General features: G+C 36.9%; 1 long non-coding RNA gene across 3 annotated transcripts; it reads left to right on the top strand.

Annotated features, from left to right (window-relative positions):
- The first annotated feature begins 4,696 nt into the window (after nt 1–4,696).
- Nucleotides 4,697–7,833, top strand: LOC131614581 (uncharacterized). 3 transcript variants are annotated; one of them, XR_009287654.1, is made up of 7 exons: nt 4,697–5,242; nt 5,330–5,635; nt 5,803–6,026; nt 6,288–6,647; nt 6,735–6,907; nt 6,994–7,269; nt 7,506–7,833. It is a non-coding gene; the product is annotated as an uncharacterized LOC131614581 (long non-coding RNA). The 3 variants fall into 3 exon arrangements; XR_009287653.1 differs by having other exon boundaries at nt 6,288–6,381; nt 6,512–6,907; nt 7,506–7,832; XR_009287652.1 differs by having other exon boundaries at nt 6,288–6,907; nt 7,506–7,832.
- Nucleotides 7,834–9,259: the final 1,426 nt, after the last annotated feature.

Genomic DNA, 9,259 nt, shown 5'->3' on the forward strand with positions numbered 1-9,259 from the left:
TAAATAACCTTAGAGATATTTCTTAGTTTTTAATATTCTAATTTGTCCCTTATCAAATTAGATATTAACTTCATGCTATCTACCCTATAACTTTACCTTTCACGATATTTATGATTTTAGCCACATACTTATTATTAATTAGACCACTATAGTTTTGTCTAATTAAATAATAGTCATAACACATGTAATATTACATTTGTGACCCAAAAATTCTAACAATCTTCCACCAGTCACATATGTAACTTTACACACATGTTAGACTTTGTGAGCTCAAAATTTGCCATTATATTCTTTAAGCATATAAAAATTATCTCACCCATTAATCATGTCCGTATATATAATCAAAGTTATTTTTGTTCTATCGATCAAAACTAAGCCCACCAATGATCACTAATAGTGACATAACTAAATGACATAGATTCGTCATGAAATGTGTAGCATGAAAATCACATGGTGTTGGTTTATACATGTCGATTTTCAACTGGTCCTACTTTACTTTAGTGTGATCACTCAATAACCTTATTGTATAAAGTGAAAATAGCTGAATATCAAACTTTATTAATTGGAAAATATCCAAAATCATATTATGCATACATAATACCAAACATAGAACACAAAATTCTAAATGACTAACCCCCACCAAACTAAAAGATTAATCTAACTCTAAGACACTCATGTGAGCAGTGTGCTCATGAAAAATTTGTGGTGGAAGACCTTTTGTAAAAAGGATCTGCTACTATAAAGTTTGTCCCTAAGTGTTCTATGGAAATCTGTCTACTTTGTACTCATTCCTTAGCAACTAGGAACTTGATATCAATATGTATTGACCTGGACAAGCTCCTATTATTGTTGGAATATAGGACAAATGATTTATTATCCCAATATAACTTAAGTGGTCTTTCAATTCCTTTTATAATTGCAGCCTAGTGACAAGGTTCCTCAACCAAATCTCATGGTTGGATGCCTCATAACATGCTATAAACTCCACTATCATTGTGGATGAAGCCGTAAGAGTTTGTTGACACCGCGGAAAAAACTTCACCACCAGCCAACATATAGATATAGCCTGAAGTGGATCCTTTACTATATTGTCATCCGGCTAAATATGAGTCAGAGTATCCATTGATCTCTAACTTGTCTGACCTCCTATATGTGAGCATATAATAGTTTGTTTTCTTAAAATACTTCATAAATTTTTTTGCTGCTTTCCAGTGCTCCATTCTTGAATTATTCAAATATCTGCCTAACACCCCAACTATGAACGCAATATTTAAACGCATATATACTTGGGCATACATCAGACTCCTTACTTCCTAACACTTGGAATCTCATGGAATTCACTAAGAATCTGAGAACATAGGATAGAAGAAGAGCTAAGCACATAACTCCCCTTGTGAACCACCAAACCATTCAAAATAAAGAAAGGATAAAAGACAAATCGTGTGAATTTTTGTGGTGCAAGTCCATCATTAAGGGATTTGTGATATTGTCTCTTTGAAATTGTTGAACAATAGAAAAAGTAGGTTGATACACAAGTGCTTGAAACACTACAAGTAAGCTCAGAATTTACGGACCATTTGGCATGAACACAAGACAAGGAAAACGTGCACCAATTCTACATGCACCAAATAGTCCTTTAACGAGGAACTATAAATCAGTATATCATCGAACAAAAATGAGGAAAAAATGATGAAAAACGATGAGAATAGACAATTCATAGTTGCCTAAAAAGTGGTGGGTGAATTTGTCAAGCCAAAGGGCGTGACAAGAAATTCGAAATGGTCATCGTGAATACAGAAAGTTGTCTTATATGTATCCCTCTGGTGAACCCAAATTTGATTATATCCAGCACATAGGTAGAGTTTACTAAACACATTTGCACAACCAAGCTCGTGCGTGGTGTAAATGAGGAACTTGTCCTTGATGGTGGCTGTATTCAAAGCCCTATATTCAACACAAAAGCACCAGAGAATGATTTTTCTTACGTGCCAACAACACCAGAGAAGAAAATAGACTAGGGATAATAATTCCTTTATCAGCATCTTACAAATTTATTTATTCATTTCTATATTCTAAAATTGTGGATAGCGATATGATTGAATGTTAATAGGGTTGGTGTCTTCCACCAAGTGGATGTCGTGGTTAGCGGATATGTGAGGTGGTAGCCTCGTGGGAAGCATGAAATGAATTTAACATGTTGCAAGAGAGTAGTGATGGAAGGGGAACAGTTAGGTGGGAGTTCTAGGTGAGTGGTGTTGACTAGGGAGTGTTAGGTTTCAATTGCGAAAGTGCTAAAGTCCCACATCGAATAGGAATAGAGGAAATGTTGGGTTTAGAAGAGAGGAGACCCATACCCCTATTTTCTTAAGGTTTTAAGTGGATATGTGGTGTCAAGGTCTCTTGTAACCATGAAAGTTTAGGCCATTTACACTTCCGGACCTCGCTACCCCCGGACTTCCCCTACAGGGAGTGTTCACGGATTGCATATGTAAGAGTGAAAATACTAGCAGTGATATCATTATGCACAAAAGGTTGGAACTGAACTAGTGACACTACATTAGAAATCAAGGGAGAATCGCGTTGCAATGTAAGTTGTTGGTCTTGCCATTTAAATTTCATTGTTAAAGCTGAATAATCATAAGAAACTTTTCCTAATAATCATCAGAAACACATAGTGAACGAACCAACAACTGGCTTGAGAGGGCGTTTAAGCTGAAGATATCACTGAATACATCCTCGACTTGGGAATCTTCAATGTCAAACTTTGGATCATCATCATCCGCGCCAATGAGGAGTAGAACCTTGTTGCGACAATGATGGGATGAACTCCGTTTGTCATCACACTAGAAACATTGGCCCTTAGAGTGACGATCACAGATCTGTGTCGGTGGTAAGTGGCATACCTGAAGGTTTTCCTGTGGTGTGGGAGGAAGGGGTGGTATGGTCATGGGTTTAAGAGTCATATTGTGAGTTGGGTTAGAAGATGGGGTGGTGATTGGTTGGATCGGGTTTTTGGTCTGGTGGATGAGTCAATGGAGGTACGAGTCCAATTCTTATTTGGATCCACTATATCTTCTAAATGTGCTTCATAAGCACACACCATAACAAACTCCTCCATAAATGAAGTAGGATGATGGAATTGGAACTCCCAGCGTAAACTATGTTTCAACCCAATGATAAAAAAAACTGATAAGCAAGGGTTTTGAGATTCATGAGGTCTTCAAACGGAGCTCAAATTTTTGCAACCGGTCAAGTCTGAGAGAGCTTAGAGAGGTCACATTCAACATCCTCGTATCCAAAAGAACCGAAATGGAGTAGAACCGCCTCTAAAAATACCGATATGACATAAAGAGGTTAATTGTTTCACATTGCCTACTAAAACCAAGAAACGAGACAAACATCCAAGTGAAAGGAGACTATTTTCAATCTCAAGGTCATTGTCGTCTCGTGAAATTTAAAGAATGCCTCTATTTGGAAGATTATTTAGTCACATTGAAGTCGTCAAAATATGGAACGTTCAACTTTAAAGATTGATTCAAAGGACTCGAAGGCGGTGGACGAGTGTGTTTAAAACTTTCGAATCCACCTCACGATGATCTTATGTAGCGTGATGTTGATGGAACCAGTGTGAGATTCTATACATGATTGAATGAGCTCTCATAACATTCATGTTCTATGAACATCCAATTTGGATTAAAGAGCGCTCATCAACTTAGACAGGTTCATGATCGATGAAAACACCAATAATGCATCTAGCCAGCTAAGTGATCAAGAAAGTAGCACTCTTCGAGTGAATGTAGACTCCAAAAATTTAAGAAAATAAAAAAAAAGGTTTTATTATTTTTTAATCCGAAGACATTTAAACCCGATTAACAGTGCCATAATCCATAATTTGATTCCAACATTAACATCTCAAAATAAGATAATGCATTAATTAAAAAAAATCTCAAAATATTACAATCATAGTTCTCAAAGTATGGAAAATACTAGTAAAACATCCGAAAATACAAAAAAAAAGTATAACCTACTGTGTATGCCTAATCCTAACCCCTTGGTTCCTCTACTGCCGCCGGTAATCTAAGACATTTTGTGCCTCAGTAAGAATGGAACGTGCTAGAGCAACCGCATCATTGCGACCTCTCTTAAACAACCCAAACTCTCTCGTAATCTGCAAAATATTTTGACATATCAGAAACACATCAATGATATGGTCATCCCTGGCTCTCTCTTTCTCTAGGATCTCCTCATGAACAGACCTAGGTAGGCGTCCATGAGCGTCTAGTGTCATGATAGGGTGTGACACAAAATTGAACCAAGTCATTTAACCGTCAGCATAATGCCACTGACTTGTGGCTGACATACTCACTACTAAAAATAAGACATTTGGTTACACAATTTTACATCAGGTATTAAGATAACTGATGTGAAAAATATTTGTCAAAAGATTTTACATTAGATTTCATAATAATTTGAAGTGAAAAATATTGGATTTAGGTATTTTACATCAGGTATTTATTTCCACTGATGTGAAAAATAACGCGGTGGCAGTTTCGTAAATAAAATGAAATTTTGTTATAAAGAATTTTACATCGGGCTTAGATTTTACCCGATGTGAAAAGCCCACTAATAAAAAAAATAAGAAGGTGAGAGTTTGGAATTTAATATGAAGTGGCCCTTCACATCGGTCCAAGAAGCAACCGATTGTGAAATTTCTCATTTTCACTAAAACCCTAGTCCTTTTTACAAACACAAAAATCACTTTTTCTGCCTCCTCCGTTCTTCATCGCCGAATCCGCTCTTCATCACCGAGGCCGACCGTTCTTCATCACCGAATCCGACCGTTCTTCATCACCAACCTCCTCTGTTCTTCATCGCCAACCTCCTCCCTTCGACCGCAACGACCGTCACGACGATACTCTCTGTGGTCGTCACCACCACCCGCGACTGCAACGACCTCCGTTCTTCTTCATTTTCTGCATGCAAGTAACCACAAACTCTAGCAGTGGTGAACTGAACTTCAACAATCATTCACAGATCTTCAAACCGTATGCTTCCAATTCTTTACTACTTCTTGGTTCTTCTTTTACAATCTTGAAATACTCGACTCCAACACTAAGCAAATCAAAGACCCCATTTCCAAATCCAAACAAGCCGGCACTGTCATCCGCCTTGGACCAGAGATCGAGATTTCCGGTTATGGCTGCGATGAACATTTCTTAGAACTCGACACCGTTAACCACCAGTAAGAATTCTCACTATATCTTTTTTATTTCACATGTGAGTGTATTTTTTATAATTTTTTTATTGTGAAACTGTTTTTTGGTTATAGATGGGAATGTTTGAAGGATATATTAGTTGGTGATTAGACTGATGTCATAGTGTGCAGTATTGGAATGCCTATTATCAAAGGTTCTGAGAGATATAACTGTCAGGTTTTGTGTTTTAACCGAAAGATTATTATGGTAAGACCCAAAATGTGGCTTGCAAATGATGGTAATTATCAAGAACTTCAATGGTTTATTGCTTGGAAACAAAGGGAACAACTTGATGATTTTCAGCTTCCTCTTCATTTCTCCGAGACATTGGGCCAAAAATCAGTTCCTTTTGGTTACGGCTTTGTTAAGTTTCAAGATACGTAAGTTGCAAAATCTCATTTCACTTACATAAAATGGTTATATTAATGTTTTCTAAGAAGTAGTGTGTTTGAACTATTGTTTGTGTATGTGTTTTGTTTTTGTGGGCCTTCCAAATTATACTTAGATGTTTATTAAGTGTTGAATGTGAAGCATTTCCTGTTTTTAGAACTATTGCGACTGAAGTTTGCGAAGAGCTTTTTACTCCATCTCCCCCTCATGTCAAGCCTGTGTTAAATGGGGTTGAAGTGTTTATGAATGCAAGTGGAAGTCACCACCAACTTAGAAAGCTTGAGGTTCGTCTTCGTGCTTTTATAGGCGCCACTCATACTCGTGGATGGGTCTATATGTATAGTAATCACCAAGGTTGTGATGGTGATCGCCTTTACTATGGTAAGAAAATATTTTCCCGGATAGAATGGTATTCACACCTTTTCACATTAATGTCCCTTGTGGTTTTTCTTCTTAAATTTTGAATTTGTAAATTATTCAGATTGATTCTTTAGGCTAGAATTCACCTTTTCACGTTATATTCAAAAGTATGCTATTGTTTGTTTTTTATTGTATAGTGAATTCTGAATGTTATAGTTAAGTTGGTTTAGTGTGTATGTATGTATGGTGACATTTTGGCTTTGTTTGTTGTTACTCTCTCAGGGCTATGTTGGAAATAAATCAGTTGTTTTTCCTCTACAACTTTTGGTCTTTGATGTGGATCCAATTTATTCTATAAAGTTTTCTAATCATATGGGTAAGTATCTTTTATTTTCATTAAACCAAAGCAAAGTAACGCATTCTGTAGGGTGGCTTACTGAGTACTTAAGGGTGGCTTACTGAGTACTTAAGGGTGGCTTATTGATCCTTTCCAAATTTTTACATAGAATATACAATGGAAAATGTACCCGACCTTGAAGCAACTGAATGATGGTTTACTGAGTACTTAAATGATGCTAACATGTAATTCAGTCCTGAAGATTTGTATGCTTCTTCCAACCGCCAATTTTTATTTCCTTTACGGTTGGTTGGTTACAGAATAATCTGATAATTTTGTTATTTGAAACAAGAATTTCTTAGGAGCAGATGATGTGCATATTGATGTTGCAGGTAGATTGCATTGTTTTCTTTGATCATTGTCATTCTCGACTGTTTCTAATGTGGATTGAATTTTATTCATAAAAATTTCATCCTCCTGCTGAGTTATGTAACATCACACTATCGCAAGAACAAAATGGTTCCACCGAATGTCACCGGAGTCTCTAAAAATGTTGTATTCAAAGGTACAATTTCGCTACCTGGAATTCGTAACTTTTTGATGACATTTGTTGTCACAAACACAAATTAAGATATTTGTTTTCATGTATAGATAAGAAATCTTTTATAAGGACACCGACAAAGTTGGCTTCTACTGTGGCATATCCATTTGCCTTCATTAAACCAAGTGGTGCCCATGGAGATGTTACTCTGAAGGAAATCAATCAGCGCATTCTGACCCCTCCTTCGAAATCAAAGCAAAGCAGTGACGAATTTGCTTACCCTAAATCTGCCTTCTCAAGAAAGCCAGTGGTTGGTAAGACAAAAAGATGCACCGAAGGAGGAAAGGGCAGCATCACAATTATGAGAACCAAAGGCTAAGTTAAGTGTAAGTGTCTAGTACTAAGTTCCAACTTTTGTCTCACAAGGTCACCTAATACTATGTCAGTTGCTTCATTTTATGTAGATGCTGATGTTGCAACTTTTTATTTATTTTCTTATTACACCATCTCAGTGTTTGTTTTCTTTCTAGTTTGAGTTTAAACCCTTTATATTGTTCTCAATCTCTTTAGGACGTTTCACATGCAAGCCTCTTTTGTTTCTTAATCTTCCAAAATTGTGCAGGGTATCCATCATTCAAGGGCCAAGTTTTAAATGGACAGCAACTCTGGGAACTGATTGAAGGTCTTGAAGCTAATTATTTATTGTACTACACTCACTCACTTATTAACATGTACTATTATTTATGATGTCAAAGAGATTAATGTATGTATAATTTAATTGTGAACTGTATGTATGCCACGTTTCCTCACGAAGTGAAATGAAAATTGTATCCATATTTGAAAACTATAAAATAAGTTTATTTATTTCATTGTTATTGTTATTTATTGTAGTTTTAATTTTGAAATTACCATTAGTGTTGACCAATCCGCCACAAAAAACCGCAAACATAATTCGCTAAAAAAGTAGCAAACCTATTACATTAGGCCGTTGAGGAAACCGATGTAAAAAAAAATATATTACATCGGGCCATTGGGCCAACCTATGTGAAAAACAATATATTACATCGGACCATTGGGGAAACTGATGTTAAATATTGCATATATTTTTTAAAAAAAAAATTGATTTTTTTCACATCAGACATAACATTCAGCCGATGTGGTATGTGGTTTTTTTACATCGGGTTGTGGCCCGATGTAAAATGTTTTTGATTTATTACATCGCTTGGATTTACATCGGATCCAGACCCGATGTAAAATGTACTTTTCGCCCGATGTAAAAAGTATTTCCTGCACTAGTGACTCCACCAGTATATCATCAAAATGTCTGTGGACGTTGCTGATATGAGCATCCAAGAAGGTGGATCTCGAAATAATCTATACAGATCCAAACTAATACATGCATCGCTTCGGAAGATACTTGCCCATCAAATTACTCCTACATGTCAGCCATCTGGAGTAATATGAAATGGGGTCGAAGTCAATAGTGTCTCGGTGAGTGGCGTATGGTGTCTTGTCGATGTCAACATGTTGAGTCCTGTCGATATACCCACGGAATGGCCGCACAACTTCATTCCCTCTATGTGGACAATACAGGCAAGCACGTGAGTAATCCTCAGTATACCCTAGCACACGATGAAACCTGTGCATGCAGTAAAAGTGAGATAGGATTCATCCCTGAAAGTGAATAAGAAAAAAAACATTAGTAACAAGTATAAAAAGTGCTTTTAAAATAATTGTGGCTACGAAAATTACCGTCAACAGGGTGCAAGAGTCTGTCATTTGCTTTGTCGTCCAAAGAAGTATACCTAACAAGCGGCCCCCAGTTCCACTCGTGGATGGCCTACAAGTTGATGAAGTACTAAAGGTATGTCACATCGATGTAGGTTGCACTTTTGTCCACAAATATGGACGTGTCAACCAAAAATAGAAAAAAAAACACCTCAAAGCATACTCCCGGTGGAAGGTAACTTGTAGTTCATCATCGTCGGCATCACCGACCAACTCCAAGTTTGGTTCATATAGCTCCTTCAAGTATGAAAATTTGGCATGAGCACCTTTGGTGTTCTCACAGTGTATTAGTGCATCCATTGGATCAACTCTTAAATAAATGATCATCATCTCCCAGTCCTCATCGTGTTTGATCCTAGAATGATCAAGTAACTTCCCCCTAATGGGAATGTGTAAAAGGCAAGCGACGTCATCTAGTGTAATCGTCATCTCGCCAATGGAAAAATGAAAAGATGACGTTTCTATATGTCATCTCTTAGCAAAATCCCTCAGCATGCCATGACTGATGGTCTTGTAGGCAGAGCAACACAGACCGACAAGATCGAAGATTATCCTCAGGCTGATAAAGCTTCTGAATCTTTATGTTGT

This window comes from Vicia villosa, linkage group LG1 (genome assembly GCF_029867415.1).
Source record: "Vicia villosa cultivar HV-30 ecotype Madison, WI linkage group LG1, Vvil1.0, whole genome shotgun sequence".
Taxonomy (NCBI): domain Eukaryota; kingdom Viridiplantae; phylum Streptophyta; class Magnoliopsida; order Fabales; family Fabaceae; genus Vicia; species Vicia villosa.